This window comes from Chlorocebus sabaeus, chromosome 7 (genome assembly GCF_047675955.1).
Source record: "Chlorocebus sabaeus isolate Y175 chromosome 7, mChlSab1.0.hap1, whole genome shotgun sequence".
NCBI lineage: Eukaryota > Metazoa > Chordata > Mammalia > Primates > Cercopithecidae > Chlorocebus > Chlorocebus sabaeus.
In genome coordinates, this window is record NC_132910.1 from 140182109 (window position 1) to 140203542 (window position 21434).

The 21434-nt window shown below is 43.4% G+C and overlaps 1 long non-coding RNA gene across 1 annotated transcript; it reads left to right on the forward strand.

Moving 5' to 3' along the window:
- The first annotated feature begins 18726 nt into the window (after window positions 1–18726).
- LOC119620568 (uncharacterized) lies at window positions 18727–20601 on the forward strand. The gene is made up of 3 exons (XR_005237051.2): window positions 18727–18844; window positions 19045–19253; window positions 20057–20601. It is a non-coding gene; the product is annotated as an uncharacterized lncRNA (long non-coding RNA).
- The last annotated feature ends 833 nt before the right edge of the window (window positions 20602–21434 follow it).

Consider the following 21434-nt stretch of genomic DNA (forward strand, 5'->3'; position numbering starts at 1 on the left):
GAAACAAAAGTGGAACTACTGGCAGCTGTCCAAGAGTGCAGATGACTTCCCACATCCTACCTGCTTGGCCTGTCACTCCAATAATCCAAGATCCATGTGAGTCCATCAAGTCAAAGGAGCAAGACATTAGAAAGGACAGCAGAGGCGCTGACATCACATACAAGTGACCTCTCTACCCCTAGTCAGGGAATAGGTAAATAGAAGAGTATTTGGAGAGAATGAAAATCAAAGAATGTGACTGTCACAGAGTTAATATTTTTATACATAAGATTTATTTTTTTAAAAATTGAGAGAAAAGAAAAATGAATAAAGGGATGGAATTAAAAATTCTTGGAAAAACAAAAATTAATCTTGCAACCCATTAAAGAAACTCAGATTACAGCAAATTTTGAAATGCCTCTCAAATTATTAGGTGCTTGTAGTTCAGTTATTTTTAGTAAATGTATTCAATACGGATTGTGTACAGTGAAATACTCATTCTTGTGCTAGTAAAAGTGAATTTTGGTAAAATCATTCTTGGTAAGACTCTGTATAACTTTGGATGTAAAATTATTATTCCTGCCTGGGCATGGTGGCTCGGGCATGGGGTGCACGCCTGTAATCCCAGCTACTTGGGAGACTGAGGTGGGAGAATCATTTGAACCCAAGAGGCCAAGGTTGCAGTGAGCCGAGATCACACCACTGCCCTTCAGCCTGGCCAACAGACTAAGAATTCATCAAAATATATATATATATTCCTTTTTGAAATCTTATCTAAACAAATTTAGGCCAAGATATATTTAAAAGATGTCTTGACATTTTTCTCTAACAGCAAAATTGGAAAGCAAACTAAACCTTGAAAAATAAGAGAAAAGTAATATCAATTATGGTCTGTCGGGTGATGAAATAAATACTGTGTAGCAATTTAAAAGGCTGGTTTTGATAAATAGTTAATAAAATGGCTTTTTTTACAATATCATGTTAAAGTGGAAAACACACAGATTGCACTTATGATTCCAATTCTGTTTGAAGGTATTCATAATAAAATATTCTGAAGGAAATAGACTAAAATGTAAAGAATAGTAATCAATTTTTCCATATGTTTTATTTTATATTTTCCAACTGCTTTACAACTGAACATGCATTAATTTATTAATCCAAGGTAAAGGTGAAGACCTTTAAAAACCATGGTTCTGAAGTAATACTGGATCTCTGAAAAAAAAAAAAAAGTTTGCCGTAGAAGTTACAAAATAGCTGATTACTAGAGAGGCCGCCATATGCAAATTATTGTAAGCACTCTCGATGGCAGCTCCTGGGAATGAGATACTTTCTCTCTGATCTGGGATATTTAGTGAAGCGAAGCCGCTTCTGATCAGAACAAAGGAGGTTCACAAAACCAGCAGAAATTTAACCTCGAATATTCTTTCCTATCCTGCCCCTTGCAAAAAAGAAATTGGAGTTCCAAACAGAAGCCAGCGAGACTGGCAGAGCTCTCTGTAAATGAGTTTTATCTAAAGTTAACAGAGATATGAAAGGATGTCCTTGTAAGTTAAAAGAATCTGGTTTAATTATTAGGGAATATTTCAATGGAATCTGTGCATAGGATTTGTATTGACATAGGAATTATTATGTTAAAAGTTTATCTAAAAGGAAAAGAACTGGTATGAAGCTATTCATTTAAATTTTGCTCTTTATGTATTTTCAATATGCAGTGCAAGTGCTGCCAGCACCAGCCGTGTGGCCTTGACATGAGCCTTCATCTGCGTTTTGATTTCCTCCAAGGTGGTGGAGACCTCAGTCCTCCAGGGACCACCTGGTTGCGCCTGCTTCTGCTGCTGCCACCGCTAGATCTTTGGCCAAGGAAGGTAAATGAACCTCTCGAGGCCTAGGTTTCTTATCTGTAAAGCAGCGATAATAATCATCTAACAACCCTAATCAGCTCACAAGTATCAGTTCATACACACACACACACACACAAGCCACATCACACAAATATAAGACACTGACAACAGAACCTTTAGTGCTGTAGATGTTAACTATATTGTTTTCACCTTTAAAATGAGAAGCTTAGACAAAATCTGAGAGCTCCCTTTCAGTTTTAAATTGTTTATTCTTATTTTAAATTTTGTTTCTCAGACCTCTCAGGGAGGAATACAATTTTTAAACTGGGGGGATTTTAATTACTGATTGGGGTTATCATATTTAGATGGTTTGATAAAGAATTAAACTTGCAGTTCTAATTAAGAAATTGAGAAGATATCCTGTTTCTACTGGTAAAGAGATGAAAGCTTAGACCCTGAACAGAGGATGCCTTCGTGTATAAACCAAACAAGAACCAAACAGCACAGCTCACCTCGGGGCCACTGACCCAAACCAAGGGAAAGGGACCTGCCTGCGATAATTGACTCACCGACTGGCCGTACAAACCTCAAGTTTTGAAAATACTCTCCCTCTGAAAGTGGCCTGTTGGGCAAAACAGAAGACTGGCCTCAGTCTGCGTGGGAATATTCTCTTTATTGTGCCATCACACCTCAAAGAAATGGGTTTAGTTCCATAAAGCTATGTAACTAAAGAAATCCATTTTCTGGCTGGCCAGTAAGATAAATGGCTGATTGGCACATGTAAGGTATCACTTATACCTTTCGCCACCATCACTCTCGTGACAAAATATCTTCAAAGTGGTTAATTTGCTAGTTAGATATTTAGTTTGATTAACTGTTATAAACGAGTTAAAAGCACACTCCAGTTCACTTTTTTCATATATTATTTTTCCTCCAACCCTATTGCTATACGTTATGAGACATGCTGGTTGGATTCATTCTCTTTTGCTAAATAGGACTGCCCAAATTTTACTAGATCCTGAAACAAGAAGAAAATAGAATATTTTAGAAGAATTGAAGCAAATCAAATATTTGCTCTGGCAAAGGAAAAACTTTTTACCCAAAATATTCTTTTTGTTCTAACTTCAAAGCATATGATGTTTCTTAAGTGTCTTTGCTTCCTTCTCCTTCCCTACCCTCTCCCTCTTCCCACCTCCCCTTACTGTAGACAGACAGACAGACACACACACACACATACACACACGGCAATAAAAGGACACAGAAAATAAAAATGAAGGTTCAAAATGTGTTATCTCAACACTAACAATATGTGTCACTCCAGAGAAAGGCAGGTGTTGGGACAGAAACAGTGCTGATGCTTTTCAAACTTGAGTCTGTGTCATCATAGGGGAATCTGGGAAAAGATGCTTCCCACCACCAAAGAGAATGCCAGGAAACAGCCAGCATCTCCGTGGACTCGGCGGGTTCTAGCTGCATTCTTAGAGTCTTTTTCCCTCCATGCACAGAAACATTTTGTAAAGAATAAGCATGATGGCAACAACGCCAGGGGTTGATAGTTCCTCTTGTTATTTACCTCTTCTTTTTGCTATCAATTTAAGATGGGAAAGTCTACCTACATTTTTTACAAAATATCAGTAGGAAAAATTTTAAAAAAGCAGAAAAAGAAACAGAATTCTCTCCAGCCTCTCAGAAGGGCTGCAGTGACTGGCGTGGTAAATGATGGGAAAGGTGCACATTGTGGCTCAGCATCTCCAAGAACAAAGCCATGGACGGTTTTTCACACGAGAAAGCTCAGGGAATACGAGCAGATTATATAACACAAAACATGCTACGGCCTCAACAGTGTTTCTCAGCCCTGAAACAAGTAACAGGACAACAGCGTTGTTGGAAAGCTTAGTCTAATTAAAGCATGTAATATGGTCATGGGCCCCATGACGTCTCAATGTCAGACCACATGTACAACAGTGTCTCGTATGATTATAGTGCTGTATTTTTATTGTACCTTTTCTATGTTTAGATACACAAATACTTACCATTGTGTTACAGCTGCCTACAGTACTCAGTACAGTAACCTGCTGTTTGTAGCTTTGGAGCAACAGACTATCCCACAGCTTAGGTGTGGAAGAGGCTCTGCCATCCTGGTTTATGCAAGGACACCCTATGATGTTTGCACATTGATGAAATCTCCTGAGGACACAGTTCTCAGAACAAATCCTGGCCATGAAGCTACACGTGACTGTATGTAAGCTGCAGTGTGAGACTGACATGTCTACCAATGATTAACTATTCTTCAGTGGAGAGCAACATTCCAAGAATTAAATTGTAAAAGCCCTTCTAATAACAAGTGTTCTGTATTTCTAGGACAATTCTGTCTTTGCCTCTGAGAAATGGCTACTTTACAGACTCCCATAACAGAAATTTCAAAGGTGAAAGGCACAGATAGCCATGAGCACAGTCAGGATCCATTTATATCAATTAGGAAGTGGGATTAGCAGCCCAAGTGAAACTGGATACAAATGAAAGGATTAGATGCAGTGCACTAGAATTCTCCTCTCAGACCCATGGACCAGGAAAAATCCCTCTGCACTGTGTAAATATGTGAGATAATGGGAAGAACAAAGAGAGTCCCCTCAGAGTCCCGTGCATGAAGCCAGCTGCTGGATAGCCAGACCCCGTAGCTCACTGTGGACGAGCACTCCATCCCCAGGTGAAGAAAGAGGTCGCACTGCATCAGGAGACACTGTGGATTAGACTTCAGAGGAAAGTCTTTCTCAAAGGTACACATACATAAAAGCACAAAAATCACAGAGAATATATAGGCTCAAGAGAGAAGTCCTGAGGGTCCGTTTTAGGGAGAATTTATCAAGTAGAGGAAGAGACAGAATAGGATTAAATAGGGGGAACAAAATGTGTTTAAATGATACAGAGAGAAGAAAATCAGCCAAGGGAGAAGTCAAGGAGAAAAACAAGGCAAGTAGCACAGCACTGTGATGACGGCAATGCTGAAATGGGAGGAGGCTGTGAGGGCGGTCCACACGTGCCAGATGCTAACGAAAGCAGGAGCATGGTGGGGCGAAGCACAAGGAGATGGCTGAGAAGATGATGTCACTCTTGGAGAATGTGGTGACTCTGAGAGCTGAGATGTGTGATGCCCAGGAAGCTGTGCAGCTGCTCGTTCTAATTGTACATTTATGAGAAAAAAGGAAATGAAAAAAAATTAATCCGGAACTTACTTAAGGGAACACAATATGGTAGAATCAGCCAAAAACCTACATTGAAAGTATAGGAGAGTAAGTTGCAATGGTGGACTTGAAGTACTAAGAAAAGTTTGGATTATCATCTGTTTACTAAAGCAGAAAAGGAGTGTAACAATAGTGTTTAAATATCAATGAAAAATCCGTGGAAAAATATATCAGTGCTAGCATTGAGACACAGTCAGAAAAATAGGGTCACCTCAGATGTGTGAATAGGCACAGCAAAGTCCAGCTGAGAACTTCTGCCACCTCATAAAGTGCTTTTCAATTGCAGAGGTCAAAGTGCTTCTTATATTTAGTACAATGTGTGTGCATGTGTATGAGCATAATTTTATATGTGTTACATATATATAATATCTTATGTTCTATTCCTATGAAATAGAAGAAAGATATAAAAACAAAGACATTCAAGGACTTAATTAACCAAGGATTCACCAATGACATTTCCTAGAGGGGTTCTGGAGCATGGAGATTAGGAAGAGAAGTGACATGTAACATGACACAAGGGATTACAAAAGGCAGATAATATGAGGGAAAGTCATGAGGGTGCTGGATTTATTACCCTGAATTAGAAAAGAATGCAGAGTCTCAAAGTGTCCATAAAGGAAAAGCTCCTCCCGTGGCAACTGTGGTTTCCCAGGCAGGGCGGGGAAGCCCTGGCCCTGGCCCTTCACTCCTCCCACTCCCTACCTGGTGGGCTCTTGAAGACATTCCTACTTCCCCTTTCCCCGTCCCTTAAGGGACCCTAAGGGGTGAGGGGAAGGTTAGACCTCTACTCTGTACGTTACAAGTAGCCACCTCTCTGTCTTTCTCTTTCTCCCTCCTTCTCTCTCTCCCCATTTTTAGCACACAGTTTGTTCAGACTCCTGACCCCCCACCACCAGTCACAGGCATGGTGTAGCCTCATAGATGAATTAGATTCATCCCCACTAAATTCTACATTGTGCTCTCTGTGACAATCAATGTAATAATGTGCTTATATTTGTAGAAGTTTTATACTCATGACAAATAAGATATTAATAGGAATAACTTCTGAAATCTATGGTTGCACATCACAAATTACATCTGCATTTCCCCCATTGTTAGTTACGTCTAATGACTTTTCCATGGTTTCAATGAGCATTTGTGTTGGTGTTAGCATTGGTGTTAGAACAGAATCAGCTACTCCCTTACAGTGACCGAAGCCAGACATGTCTGTGTTTGAATCCATCTCTGCTGCTTTTTAGCTCTATGGCCTTTAGCAAGTTATTTAATCTCTAAATTCTTAACCAGATTTCTTACCCGATTGTACCTCATGCAGTTGTAGCAAGAATTAAATGAGCTACTCCCAGGGCACGGCTGTGTCTCCCACCGAGTGTGTATGTGAGTTGTGTGTGTGCCATGATGGTCAGCTGCTTACGTTCTCCTCATTTTCCGTGACTGTCTCCTAAATCGTACAGGGACAGTCACTCTGGGATTCCTGTGGGATTGTCAGCAGTGTCTCCCTGGTGAACGGTAAACTTCAGCAGTTAGGTGAAGTGCTTGCTAAGGTAAGATGGAAGCTCGACATGAAAAAAAGTTTTGCAAACATCCCCATAGTGGAAAAATAAGACCAGGAAAGAAGCTGCTAATTAGCCAGAGAGGCAGTGATGTATGGTGGCTGCCGAAGCGAAGGAGTGAAGTCGGAACTATTTTTGCTGTAGAGATAGCCAGCCTTCAGGAAGGGCCGTGTTACCCAGTAATTTAATCTGAAAGATATAACATGACGAAAAGCTCCCTGCATTAGGAATGGAGAGAAATACCTACATTCTAGCAAGGTTTTCATGACAAAAGACAGGTTTTCATACATCTGAGATCAGGAAAAATACTTATCAATCAAAGACAACCCCTGGATCCTCGTTTGAAGTAAAATTGGAGGTCAGCGAAGGCCAAGACAAAAGAGAGGAGTGGATCGTCTCTGCAATTTTAAGGAGCTCATTACTAGAGATGCTGTTTTACAAAGTTTCAGCTGTATGTGATTTTGAAACAATGATTTAATGCCTGCCAGACAAAGGAAGAGAGGGATGTCAAAAACCAAAAACAGGTATGACTGTATCATGGGCATGAAAATGGAGGCTGACATCATAATGATGAAAAATCACCCCAGGGCCAAAGTATGTAAACTGAAACAATGGCCAAACACAAATCTCGTGGTGCTTCGGAAGAATACAACTGGAAATTGATGAAAGCAGAGTAATCTATACTATCTGCTTCCCAGAGAATTGGGAGTTCACAGAGAAAAAAGTCAGTGGCCCTAGCAGAACCCTTTGCCATGCAGATAAACTGGAACACTCATCCGAATGCACTCTCTGAATCGAGATTACCTGTAATTCCTCTGTGCTGCAGCCTATAGGGCTGTAGAAGCTTAATCATATTTATTACCCAACCAATGAACATATGGGCTATTGGATCAGAAAGTAAATTTTGGCCCCAACTCACCATTCCTGCAACATTGTGCAAGACCAGTGAAGCCTTGGGAACCTGGAAAGCCCAATATGCATTCAGTGACTGGTCTCTGAGCATTGCTTTTGCCCAGACAACTGAGTAATGGAGGAACAAAAAGCTTAAATTATTAGCAACTACCAGACTGTAAAATTCTTACTAAACAGTCACTTCCTCGAAAGCTCAGACCATTTTTTATTAAATTTTTTATTAAATTTTTGTGATTAGTAGAATTTGTCCACCTGGTGGTTTCTGAATTAAGATTAAATAGGGACCTCAAAAAAGCTGGGGAACAAACGAGAGAACAGAAAATTAAATGGGGAATGCAGAAAAGAAAGGAGAAAATGAGAAAGGAAATAGGGAGGGGAGAAAGGTAAAAAATAAGTGGCATGCCAATCATTAAACTCCAGATGGACAGAGGTAACAAACCAGATAGGCAGGTCAAATTAGAGCAATGTTTGCTGGCCACTATAACCAACAACCCAAAATCTCAGTGACTTAAAATAAAACTTACATCTCTCTCATGCAAAGTCATTGTCCCTTCAGTGGCCCTACTGACAGGACAGGAGCTGCCTCCGTACCGTAACTCTGCCACCTGGAACACGTGGGTTCCTGGATTCCCACAGGAGGAAAGAAGAAAGTGGTGTTTTATGGTCAACTCTGGAAGTGGCTGACATTCACCTACACAGCACTGGTCAGAACACGGTCACAGGCTCCCAGTATCACCCATAAGGGAGTCTGGGAAATGTAGTCTTTTCGGGTTTCCAAGAAGCCACTCGAGGAGGAAAACAGGGAGTTCAGTTCTGGACAAATCAATCGAAATGGACCACGCTTGTCACACAGAAGCACACAGTCTGTGTGAGCAGACAGGAAAGTCTCCATGAAAATAAGCACTCCAGCAGGAGGAAGAAAGGCTCTTAGGCAGAGGGTACTTTATGAGCAGGAATCTGGAGGTGATTTGTGCAGGTGGAGCTGAAGGACAAAAATGAGTTTCATCTGCCTGGAGCAGAGTTTTTCAGGGGCTGAAAAGAGTGATAGAAGACCAGGTAAGTCAATTAGACAGATTGGAGAAGCTAGTTTATGCCAACCAAGGAGCTTTTTGTGGCAGGCCTGGTCTCACTAACAGCTGAACAGGCAGCCTCCGTCACAACTGTCTCAGCACTGACTGAGTGGTTAAGCCACACACTAAAAGCTGAGAGAGCCAGTGTCCTTATACAAAGGCTGGAATGTAACAAAAGCCCACCAAGAGTTTTGCCCAGGCCTTTCCTGGGCTTTGAAGCGCGACAAGATAATGAAGGAATTCTTAACAGGACCTGTGTAGAATCAAGCACCTTTTTATTGGGGGACTGAAGGAACTCCCCAGACCTCCATGAAAATGTTGTATTGGGGGTCTAAAGGAACTCCCCAAACCTCCATGATTTAGCAGGAGACAGGATAAATGTAATCACCCCGGTACCTGGACTCATCTAGATGAAGTCAATTTACTGAGGCTCCAGAGGAAGGGCTTCAAAACTCAGACCTTACAGATTACAGTAAGTTAATCACTTATGTCCTTACATGAATGCACATGCACACACAGACACATAGCTTAAAAGGTATAGAAGCTCTGTAAACCTTGCAATTTTCGGTTGGTCTGGCAGTATTTTCCAGGCCTTCTCCCTGTACCTGGCTACAGAAATAAGCTCTCTTCTTTCTCAGTTTATCTGCATCTCATTATTGGGCCACGAGAATAAGCAGCCCGACTCCCAGTTTGGTCTGGGAACAAACAGACTTATCCCTGTAGGTAATAAAATGCCTTTGTCCGTAGCTCCCGGCTATGAGCAGTGAACGAAGCCAAAGGTCTGCATGACCCACTGAAGAGGAGAAACTACTGGCAACAGCAGGCCAGGCAGGCTGCTCTGCAGGTGTTGGGTACCAGTCTTGGCCTCAATCCGTAACTATCTGTGTGAATGGACAAGCCCATCAATTCCTTTGTGTCTCAGTTGATTAATCTATAAAATGAGAAGAATAATGTGTAATGTGTAGAAAAGCTCTGTTGATCAATGTTTAAAATATGTGAGAGAAACACCAAAAGCAACACCAAAGCGTGCAGTCATGGAAGGACAGAAATCAGTGAGGAACAAGGTTGGAGGCTGGGGCCATGGAGATGGAAACACCAGTGGAATAAGAGGTGGAGGGTAGGGGGATGGAGATGGAAACACCAGTGGAATAAGAGGTGGAGGGTGGGGCCATGGAGATGGAAACACCAGTGGAATAAGAGGTGGAGGGTGGGGGGATGGAGATGGAAACACCAGTGGAATAAGGGTGGAGGGTGAGGGGATGGAGATGGAAACACCAGTGGAATAAGAGGTGGAGGGTGGGGCCATGGAGATGGAAACACCAGTGGAATAAGAGGTGGAGGGTGGGGGGATGGAGATGGAAACACCAGTGGAATAAGAGGTGGAGGGTGGAGTCATGGAGATGGAAACACCAGTGGAATAAGGGTGGAGGGTGGGGGGATGGAGATGGAAACACCAGTGGAATAAGGGTGGAGGGTGGGGAGATGGAGATGGAAACACCAGTGGAATAAGAGGTGGAGGGTGGGGGGATGGAGATGGAAACACCAGTGGAATAAGAGGTGGAGGGTGGGGGGATGGAGATGGAAACACCAGTGGAATAAGAGGTGGAGGGTGGGGGGATGGAGATGGAAACACCAGTGGAATAAGAGGTGGAGGGTGGGGGGATGGAGATGGAAACACCAGTGGAATAAGAGGTGGAGGGTGGGGGGATGGAGATGGAAACACCAGTGGAATAAGAGGTGGAGGGTGGGGGGATGGAGATGGAAACACCAGTGGAATAAGAGGTGGAGGGTGGAGTCATGGAGATGGAAACACCAGTGGAATAAGGGTGGAGGGTGGGGGGATGGAGATGGAAACACCAGTGGAATAAGGGTGGAGGGTGGGGAGATGGAGATGGAAACACCAGTGGAATAAGGGTGGAGGGTGGAGTCATGGAGATGGAAACACCAGTGGAATAAGAGGTGGAGGGTGGGGGGATGGAGATGGAAACACCAGTGGAATAAGAGGTGGAGGGTGGGGGGATGGAGATGGAAACACCAGTGGAATAAGAGGTGGAGGGTAGGGGGATGGAGATGGAAACACCAGTGGAATAAGGGTGGAGGGTGGAGTCATGGAGATGGAAACACCAGTGGAATAAGGGTTGCAGGGTGGGGGGATGGAGATGGAAACACCAGTGGAATGAGGGTGGAGGCTGGGGCCATGGAGATGGAAACACCAGTGGAATAAGAGGTGGAGGGTAGGGGGATGGAGATGGAAACACCAGTGGAATAAGGGTGGAGGGTGGGGGGATGGAGATGGAAACACCAGTGGAATAAGAGGTGGAGGGTGGGGGGATGGAGATGGAAACACCAGTGGAATAAGAGGTGGAGGGTGGGGGGATGGAGATGGAAACACCAGTGGAATAAGAGGTGGAGGGTAGGGGGATGGAGATGGAAACACCAGTGGAATAAGGGTGGAGGGTGGAGTCATGGAGATGGAAACACCAGTGGAATAAGGGTTGCAGGGTGGGGGGATGGAGATGGAAACACCAGTGGGGCACTAGGGATACAGTCACATGATTTGGAAATGCAGAATCATGGAAGACAGAGCACAGAAAGAAATCACAAGCAGCTCCAGTGTCTGAGTCCAGGTAACTGAAAGAACGATGGTATAACTGAATAAAATAAAGTAGTGGGGTGGGGACTCACTTGATGGGGAAGACAAAGAGTTCAACTTTGCACGAATCAATCTGAACTGAAGGCAAAAAACCAAGTGTCCTCTAAGGAGTAAGAGATACCAAAGCTCAGGAAGTGACTGTCATTTAATCTCAGCTTCCGATCAATTCACATAGAAAAAGCTAATGATACGTGAAGTAAGCGTTACAATCACTTTCAGAATTTTTGATTACTATATATTTAAATTAACTGCAAGTAATATTTTTAGTATCTGAATTTATTTATCCCCTTCTTTTTTAAATACACAGGAGTTAACCATCTCAACGAATATCAGCACTGGAAGAAAAAACGGTTTACAATGGAAAGGAACGGCAATGTTCCAAATCTACTTGAGTAGCAGAAAATCAAAATTCTCCTCAGCCTTTCCCGGCAAAACATTCCTGTTGACAAACGAGCTGGAATGTGTGGGGCTGGGTCCCTGTTCCAGTCCTTCCAGCTTCATAGAACCCCAGGAGACAGCTCACTTCCCAGCGCCACCAACCTGCCTTGGATGTTTTCCACTCTGGTTGGGTTCAGGCCGGCAGTTTCTCCACGTTCTTTAGCTCTGTTTTATTTCCAACGTACTCCAGGGCTGGTTGAGAAAGGGGAGAGGGCAGCCTCATGACCCCCATTGGGTCCCCTGGGCAGGGCACACGCACCTCTATTGTAGGGTCACTGGTTCCTGGAAATTCCAGCCAGTGACAGAACTAGGTGGTCTTAATTGCATTTGAAAATAAGACTAAAGAGAACAGAAAGAACAAGACAAGGTAAATGAAATGAAAAAAAAAAAAAAAAAGAAAAAGAAAATAAAGAAATTTCACAGGATTTTGCAAACTTTTGTTCAGCATTCAAATTCTAAAACACTCAACCAAACAAAGCTTTCGCAGCTATTTGTGCCTCAGGCTTATTTCCTAATTTAAAGCCGTAATGGGATCAGGTTAGTAAAAGCCTACAACAGAAAACTAAAGCACAGTGCAAATTGATCTCTCACACTGTCGCTAATTTATCTTCTAAGACATTTGCAAAAACTCTGACTGACTCCAAATATTGTCTGTATGGGTGCTTGGCATCAAACTGTGAAATGGCTCTGTGAGTATGAAATGCAGCTATTAATCTGAAAGCAACCTGGCCCGTCTGCATGAGGCACCAACACAGTGCCCGGTAGAATTCAGGCACCCTCCTCTATCTTATAAACAAGGTATGGAAAAGAACAGCTTGCCCTAGAGAAAGCAGACATTCAAATGGGAGGCTCACTCAGCCTTTCGGCTTCCTCTGCCTGCGGCATCTTGGAGACGCACATGTCCAGAAGGAGTGTTGGGCTGGATCTTGGTGTGCTGGGCTGAAGGCTGGAGGATTTGAAGCAGGCCCAGCTGGGAGGGAGAATTAGGGGCAGTAGGACTATTCATGCTGGTCTGAATCCAGTCAGGCTTCACTGAGTCACAGCTAAATAAATGATTCAAAGACCAGCACCAACTCCAAAGACAAGGGTGTTGCTGCAAGCGACAGGTGAGCCCGTGGCTGAACGCCAGACAGAAGCCGGAACGTAGCCGGGCAAGTCTGAGGCAGAGTGGAGACTGTCCTGAGCTGCAGTTGAGAGCATCGCTGGGGTTTCCCTGGCTTGTCTTCATTGTCCAGAGGGCACAAAGGTGCAGGATCAGGGCAGACATGCAGGTTTGAACCTTTGTCTGCAGCGGAGAGTCTTTCCCCAACCCCCACCACTCTACCTCCCCAAATCGCTCAAAGCCCATTTCATCTAAGATGCTGCTGTTTCAATAAAAGGGTTACCAGAGACTCACCAAATGGCTGATCCCTATAACGTGTTACATTCCACGAGAACCTAGGCACACACAGCGCCACGACTTGAAAACATGAAGCGTTTGGACTAAAGGTTGGCACACTTTTTCTATAAAGGATCAGATTGGAAATGTTTTAGGCTTCATGAGCCAAGAGACAAAATCAAAGCTGTTATGTAGATGCTAATAAAAGAAGAGATAAATTTCCACAACGTTTTTCTTGACAAAATTCAAACTATAATCATTTCGTTTTTGTTTGTTTTGATAATACAGGCCCACAAAAGAGAAAAAATGGAATTCTTTGAGGAGGAGATAACATTTTGCTTATTGGAAGTTCAAAGTTACTTCCCTAGAACCAAATTAATCCCAAATGTACATCCATAAAAACCATTCTCAGCCTGTTTTGCCACACATAAGCAGGAGGGGCTGGATCTGGTCTGGGGGCTACAATTTGAGATCTCTGGATTTAGACTAATCTGTCTATTATAGATAAAAGGCATCTGAATCTCAGAGACTTAAGGATTACTTAGAATCACAGGTCTTGTGGAAACATGGCAAGCCCCTCACCCCACCTAGATGATGATGTGTCCTGACCTCAGGACAAGTCTGTCTGTATTAAAGTTTCAGATTGTCTGTGCCGGCTCATTTGATGTGATCATTGCCTAGGCCATGGCACCCAGTTACGTGGTCAAACACTATTCTAGTCACATATTATTATATATTCCATTTCTGTGAGGGTGTTCTGGAATATGATTAATACTTCAGTCAGTGGACTTTGAGTAAAGCTGATTGCTTTCTGTAATGTGGGGGGGCCTCATCCAATCAGTTGAAGGCCTGAATAGAACAAAACCTGACCTCCCACCATCGCGAGGGAATGCTGCCAGCAGGCGACCTTCTGAAGTGCAACATGGGCCCTTCCCTGGGTCTCCAGCCTGCTGGTCTATCCTACAGATTCTGGTCTTGCAGTCTCCATAATCGTGTGAACCAATTCCTTCAAAGAAATCTCTGTCTCACCCTCCTACACAGACGTACACACATGCGCACACACACACGTTTCTCTGGTGAACCCTAAGCAATACATTGACTCAGGTAATCATCTTATGGGAAATGCTATGAAAAAAAGAACCTAAGCACACATACAAGCTTATGTTAATCGTGGGACGATTGTGTGAAGAAGCAAATGCAACTATTATAATTCATAGCATTGAAGGTAATTTATTTACATTCATTAACTGCCTACAAGATAAGTACTGCAAATATAATAGCAAATAAGCCTGACCCAGCCCTGCCCTCTCATTGCTTATATTCTAATAGAAAAGTAAAACAGGACAAACAGAAAAAAAAAAAAGTGCTGAATAGACAAATGATAAATAAAAACTGATGAAAGCGCTACGTAAAAACGAAAATGGGACTGACGGAGAGGGGCAGGAAAGGCCTCTCTGATGGTCAGGTCTAAACATCGAGGACTTCCCTGAAACTTCAGGAAGGGGCAAAATTGAAGCTGAGGAAACAGCACAAACAGCCCTGAAATGAAAAACGGTTTAGACGCTTCACAGACCTGGACGATCAGTAGGTGGGGGACGTGCGATATGAGATGAAGCCTTAAGCATATTGGGAATTTGGCTCCAGAGATGACCGTAGGGTGGGCAACACAGTACTGAGACCCCAACTCCTGCCCTTTGTCTCCACTCACCAACGGCAGATTCCCCCTGAAGATGGGCTGGGAGAGAAACGTCCTGTTCAAATGGACCCTAAGTGAAGAGGCTCATGGGGAAAACCTTCCTCACATTGCACACCAGCTGCAAGCAGAGCCTTCCCAAGCTACGTCCAGGCCTTCTGCCTGCTGTCTACTGGGTGAATCAATCCACAGAGAAACACTTACCAAATGTCAGTTGGACTTCAACAGGAAATTATACTAGGTTTTTAGAAAATTACAACAAATGCAACTGTTTGTAGTCAGCTTGGCTTGGTCTCTACAGAAGAGGTGCCCAGCATATAAGGCTCAACAAATCTTATGGAAAGTTACCTGGTGTAAATATCCGGGATTCATCGTCTTGTGTGGCGAAGATTTAGAACACAGACACACAGGAGGAGTTTAGGAGCAGAGGTTTAATAGGCAAAAGAAGGAGAAAGGAGAATAGTCTCTCTCTAGGGCGAGAGAAAGAGGGTTTCCCAAAGGGAAGACCGGGGCAAGGAGTGTGCAGGATTTTTTAGGCAGGCTTGAGGAGGCGGTGTCTGATTTATGTAGAGCTAACATAGGTTTACGTAGCATGGAAGGCTGGCCGCCCCACCGAATCTTATTACTCAAATAGACTTTCCACTTGACCGGTGCCATCTTGTCTGCTCCTTCCTGTACACGTGGCTGGCAAAGGGCAGGGGAGATGGAGCCGCCGTGTTGAACATGCCTAGTCCCGGTAGCTTTTTCCTGCTGACCTTCACCCCTGGAAGCTTCCAGCTGGCTTGTCTATGTCTGCGGCTCAATCTTACAGGGTGATCTTTGTTAGAAAATGATTTTCAGGCTGCTTTTCATTAAAAAGGAAAACCCACTGAGGATTCCCATACCCTCACTATCTGTCTAAGCAGTTTCTTCTTAACGCCTGTGTCTTTAAGAGAGATATTATGAAGCTTAGTGTTATTAGAGTTTGTGAAATAACAGAGATAAAGGCTTTTGTGTGTATTGGTGTGAAGATATATATAGAGAGAGAGAGAGAAAGAGAGAGAGAGAGAGAGAGATATTCAGTTGTGCCTCCTGGAGTTTAACCCCTAGTCACTTTAACTGGTTGGTCTAGGCTGTTCCAAAAATTATCTTAACCACACATTTGCAAGCCATATTACAGATGATGTGATCTTACATGAGAAATGTTTCATTGGCAGAAAGAAGCCCTCTTTTTGTCTTTAAAGGCTCCTTTCTTTTCTCCTTTCATCTGTTGATAAGTCTGAATTGTGTTTCTTGGAATAACTAGAGCAAATCTTGCAAAGCCTGGCTGAATTGTTGTCGGCCACAGGATTTGCCTCATGCAGTTTGGCTTTACTACTTCCCTGAAAAGCTGCCTTCTTGGAGAAGGACCACGCTAGTAACTGTGGCAGTTCACACACAAGTAACACATCACCAAAGGGCCACAGATGGCCCAATGGCTGACTTTAAAAGCTGGACAATTCACATGCCGAAATCCTTGGCTTCTGTTATTTGGGGAATTTGTGTGTTTGGTGGGGCGGGGGAGGGGTGGGCAGTACTGAGTTGTGAAGGGGTGGCCTGCCCCTCCACACCTGTGGGCGTTTCTCGTTAGGTGGAACGAGAGACTTGAGAAAATAAATGAGACACAGAGACAAAGTATAGAGAAAGAAAAAGTGGGCCCAGGGGACCGGCGCTCAGCTTACAGAGGACCCACGCTGGCACGGGTCTCTGAGTTCCCTCAGTATTTATTGATAATTATCTTCACCGTCTTAAAGATAAGCGAGTGGCAGAACAATAGGATCATTTTAGGGAGAAAATTAGCAGTAAGACATATGGACAAAGATCTCTGTGACATGAATAAGTTCAAAGGAAAATGCTGTGCCTTGATATGCATATGCAAACATCTCCACAAACCTCTGAGCAGCATTGCGCCAGCAAGTCTCGCCAGCAAGTCCCACCTTATGGTAAGGCGGTTTTCTCCTATCTCAGTAAACAGAGCATACAATTGGGTCTCACACAGAGATGTTCCATTGCCCAGGACGGGCAGGATTTTTAACCAGCAAGCTGCCTTCAGGCACTTGTTTAACAAAGACACATCCTACACAGCCCAAAATCCATTAAACCTTGAGTCACCACAGCATGTGTCTCTTGCAAGGACAAGGTTGGGGGTAGGGTCATAGATTAACAGCCTCTCAAATACAGAACCAAATGGAGTCTCTTATGTCTACTTCTTTCTATATAGACACAGTAACAGGCTGATCTCTCTCTCTTTTCCCCACAGAATTGGTTTTATAATTTCTTCTGTAGAGGGCAAGCCAAAAAAGCCTAGAATGAATGAATGTAACTGTAAATGAATAAACAAATGTGTTTCCAAAAATAAATGATTCTTATATTAGATCATATTGTGAAAGATCTCCAAGTCCTTTTTATGAACTCCATGTATTGAGAAAAATAACTCCTTTCATTAGGTTCCCTCTCAGGGATACAGAACCTACAGACTGGGGGATGAGGAAACATTTAAGAAGCTCAGTATTTAACGTTTACTAGGAGCACGCACCTTTCTGAAGCGTACTGTCACACGTCTCCTTCAAATCTCCGTGGATCTTTTCCTCAGGTGAGTGACATTTTAGGTGGAAATCAAGGAAGAGGTGGAATTGTATGTCTGCACAGACGTCATGTGGACCAGGTTCAGCCTACATAAAAAATGATAGAGACCATAAACTTGGCACCTACGGCAAGTGGCCTGCTTGTTAGGCCTCTCATCTAGATCATAGAGACAGGAAATTCCAGTTGATATCTGGATTATACACACAGAATTCATTTGGCAATCACCCTCACAACTTCTGACCAGCAGCCAGACCAGGAAATACATTAGCACAGTACTCGCTTCCTGGGACGGACATAAAACTGCCCTGGAGGAGATAAGCTTTTAGGCCCTATAACTCCCGCTCCCACTTAGTGGTCATGCTCAGAACCACTTCTGTTGACTGATATGAAATCTCTTCATTACAATTTACTGGAAACAATCCCTAACTCCAAAAAGGGGGATCATTTTCCCAAAACCAAACCGCTTGATATTTTCCAAGCCAAGACTAGAAACCAGCTGTCCTGCCACCCATACAGCCAATGCACGTTCCACCATCCTTGCTGCCTGGCTTTAACAAAAGAACCTGAAAATCAGAGTGGGATTTGAAGACTAGAAGAAAGCAAAACACGACTATCTGCCACCAGGACTGAGGTCTTGACACAGAAGGCCTGGAGAGGCTGCCATTATTCCCCGGTGAATTAAGAAAGACTTGCAACAGCTGCCTCTTAAGACACGACAGAAGAGGAGCCACCCAAAGTGAGCGGGTCAGTGAGAAGAAGCTGCAGACAAAGGAAGCTCTGAGTGAAGACAAAAGGAAGAGGAACGAACCCAGCCACACAGTGACAAAGAAACCACAGGGTTTGGCAGGTGCCTGCCTGAACTTCTCTAAAGCAAATTAAAAATGTAGAGATGAATCTCTAAATTTAATATTTGGGAAGAAATAATTGCAATTCATGATATAGAGGCAGACAGGGTGGTCCGAAGAACAAAGAGAAGGGTAGAAAAAGAGGACTGTTCCGTGTGGTCCTGTGAGAAAGTTCTTTGATATTAGCAAAGTTTCGGGGGCTGGTGAGGTCTGATTGGTGGGTGACTGTGGTGGGCAAAACTAATCATTGGTTTGCAGTTGTTATCTCACCTGCTACAGATAAAAGTGGTCTCTGGTTATAACAGGCAGTTTCAGCCATGGGACTTGGAGAGAACAGCATTGCTAGGGAGGCGTTATGTACCCTGAGTGCCCTTTACTCAGACCCCTCCTCTCTGATTTAGTTGGGTATGACAAGAATGGCTCAATTTCTATAATCAACTTTCACAATCCTAACTCAAGAACTGTAGCATTGAGGGTAAGGGTGCATCATTTTCATAAACTCAGAGGAAAATGTGGCCGACGGCAGAGGTGAGTCCCAAGAGCTCAGCCTTGAGCTGCCTTTCATCTGCTCACCGTGTTCAGGGGTTCTCCTCAGGGTAAACATCTGCGATGAAAACCTCCGCAGGCCTCACCATCAGAGTCAAAGTGGGTCTTCTAGAAACCAACTTGCTTTCAAACAAAGCAGATCAAGTGATTATCTAATGTTCTAGAAATGTTTGAGGCACCTTAGGCAAATGTCAATCTTAAAGTTTTCCATTTGCCTTATTTCTCTAAATAACACCTTTTCCAACCATGAAAGCAAGAGTGATATAAAAAAAAAAAATTTTAATCCATATTAGAAGGAAGATCTATTAAGGATCTAGTGAGTAAATGACGCTTTTGGAATGTTTAGAACTTTGAGGGGGGTAGCACACGTCTTCAGATCCCACTATATCATTTCCATAAGGATGAGGCAAAGCACTACCGCTATTTGCAGAAGAGAGACTGCCGTGAAGTCAGTGGACACTACCTCCAGGTCAGAATCCAGCCTAAAGGCCTGTAATCAATGGTAAATGCTCTGAGGCACAAAATCCTAGGCTCCTCATCAGTCATGCTGTATCCTCTGAATATTCTGACCTCACCAGAACCTAGTAGACCTATTTAAAGTTTCTCTAAAAATTTTGAAACTCTGCTTTATAGGAAACCAGAACTTTCATGTCAAGTGTTCCTGAGAACATTAATAACAAAGCCAGAACAATTTTCTTAAAATCTGTGATCAAGTTTTATAAATATGAGACAAGTAAATACTTCTGGACATCATTTAGATATTAACATAACATGTATAAACTAGAAAAGGCAGCATTAAATTTGGATGTTTTTGACTTTATTTCTCAACTTTTTAAAGATTAAATCATGGGATTTTATTCTCTTCTATTCCCTCTAGGGAAAGCAATCTGACGATATTTTTCTGAAAGTTGCTAACAATGGATGAAACTATTGAAAACAATTAGAGGAAAATTGCACCTTGAACTTAGTAGAAAGTGTACACCAACTCCCACAGGAAATCCCAGACATGATATTAAAAATTCTAGTCGTTTCATTTTCTCGCAGAACAGCATGTAGTTGTGTACTGAGTGTACCATGTAGGGGCACAGAGAGCATACAAAAGGCTTTTTTCGTTTATGAAATGGATTTGCACTGTGTTCGGAAGGTTTTCTTTCAATTGCCTCATCACAGTTCGTCCAAACTTCTCGTAGGCAGCAATGGGGCCTCTGTTTAAGCCTCTTGTGAGCAGATCCCCAGCCAAGGCCATGTTGCTTTCCCTTAAGCATCAGAGCCCCGGGGATCCTGTTCTATCTGTTCTTTCCCCAGCCTCCTGTCTTTCAGCAGGGCAGGTGCCTCCCACAAGGAAAACAGATGCCAGGACTGTGGGGGACTCTTGAGCGGCATCAGCCAAGCTGTGGGAGCTGAAAAGAGGAAGCTTTGCTCAGGGTAAGCGCCGTGGGATAATGTCTTTAATGTCAAGAGGACGCACACTGTGAATGCGGAAAGCCATCCAGGCTGAAAGAGGGAGTACACAGGCGGGGAGCGTTGCCAAGCGTTTGTGAGCACTCTCTTGGGTGGGCAGACAGCCGGCTTGCTCATGATTCTGCCTTTTCTGTTATTGGCCACAAGCCGCCAGTGAAATTTTGTGTCCTTAGGGCTTTGAGGCCTCTATTCAGATAGGGGTCCCGGAATAAGCTCATGAAGTTTTTGCCTAGTTCCCCCCGGGCTCCAAATCAGTGATACAAATTCCTCAGTCTGACTTAATGCTTAGGGAAATGTCCTATTTTTGGACCCTTCATTTTAAAAAAGCATATATATTTACCAGTGCTATCTCCACTAATTCTGAATAAACCTTAGACTTCAGGTCATGAGCCACTAGGAGTCTGAATATGTCCTTTATTTGGATTCAAATAAGATTTTAACTTCGTGGCACCATGGTTTCCTGAAGGTGCCAGGGTGAGACCTGGGTCATCAGATGGACCTGGTGCTGGGAAGCCACAGAACGGTGCAGTACGGTCTCGCTGTCTTGGTTTCCACCTTAGAAACAGTATCATACCCCCTTTCTCATTTCACAGAATGCTCAAATTTAACATATGTTACAGTGTTTATTGACAATAAAAAGGCAGGATAGCAAAGTGGTTAAGGAATTACTGCACTCAACAACCATAACCTCCTGTCGTGCCAGGGATGGCAGCAAATGCCATGCACGGAGGTCAGTGTCAGCAAAGATCAGCTGGCGTGCCCAGAACACTGTGGGAACCAAGGGTCTGAGTTGTTAGGGCCGTCCACAGATATTCCACTCCTTCTACTCACATAATATGCTTGCATTCCCCATGTTTAACAATCTGAATTCAGGATTTGTTAATTCGGGTATGGTAAAGTGATAGACACAGACAGGAACAACTGCCTTTGAAATAAGAGCTTGTTTCTTACAGCTCCCAAGAAAAAGGAGCACTGGCATGCCACACAGGGCTGCCCAGGCAGCACCAGGATGGGGCGGGAGGCAGGAGTACAGGAAGCATGGACCGAAGCCTCCATGACCACAGAGGGGAGAAGTCACAAAGCAGGGATAGCCCTTATTCGGCAGGAAACAAATCACAGATTTGTTTGTGGCTGGAGGGTTTGTGCTATGATTTTTATGCTACCTCAAAGCAGGACTGAAGGGTGATGGAGACACCTTTGGCCATTAGTTACTGTTCATGCA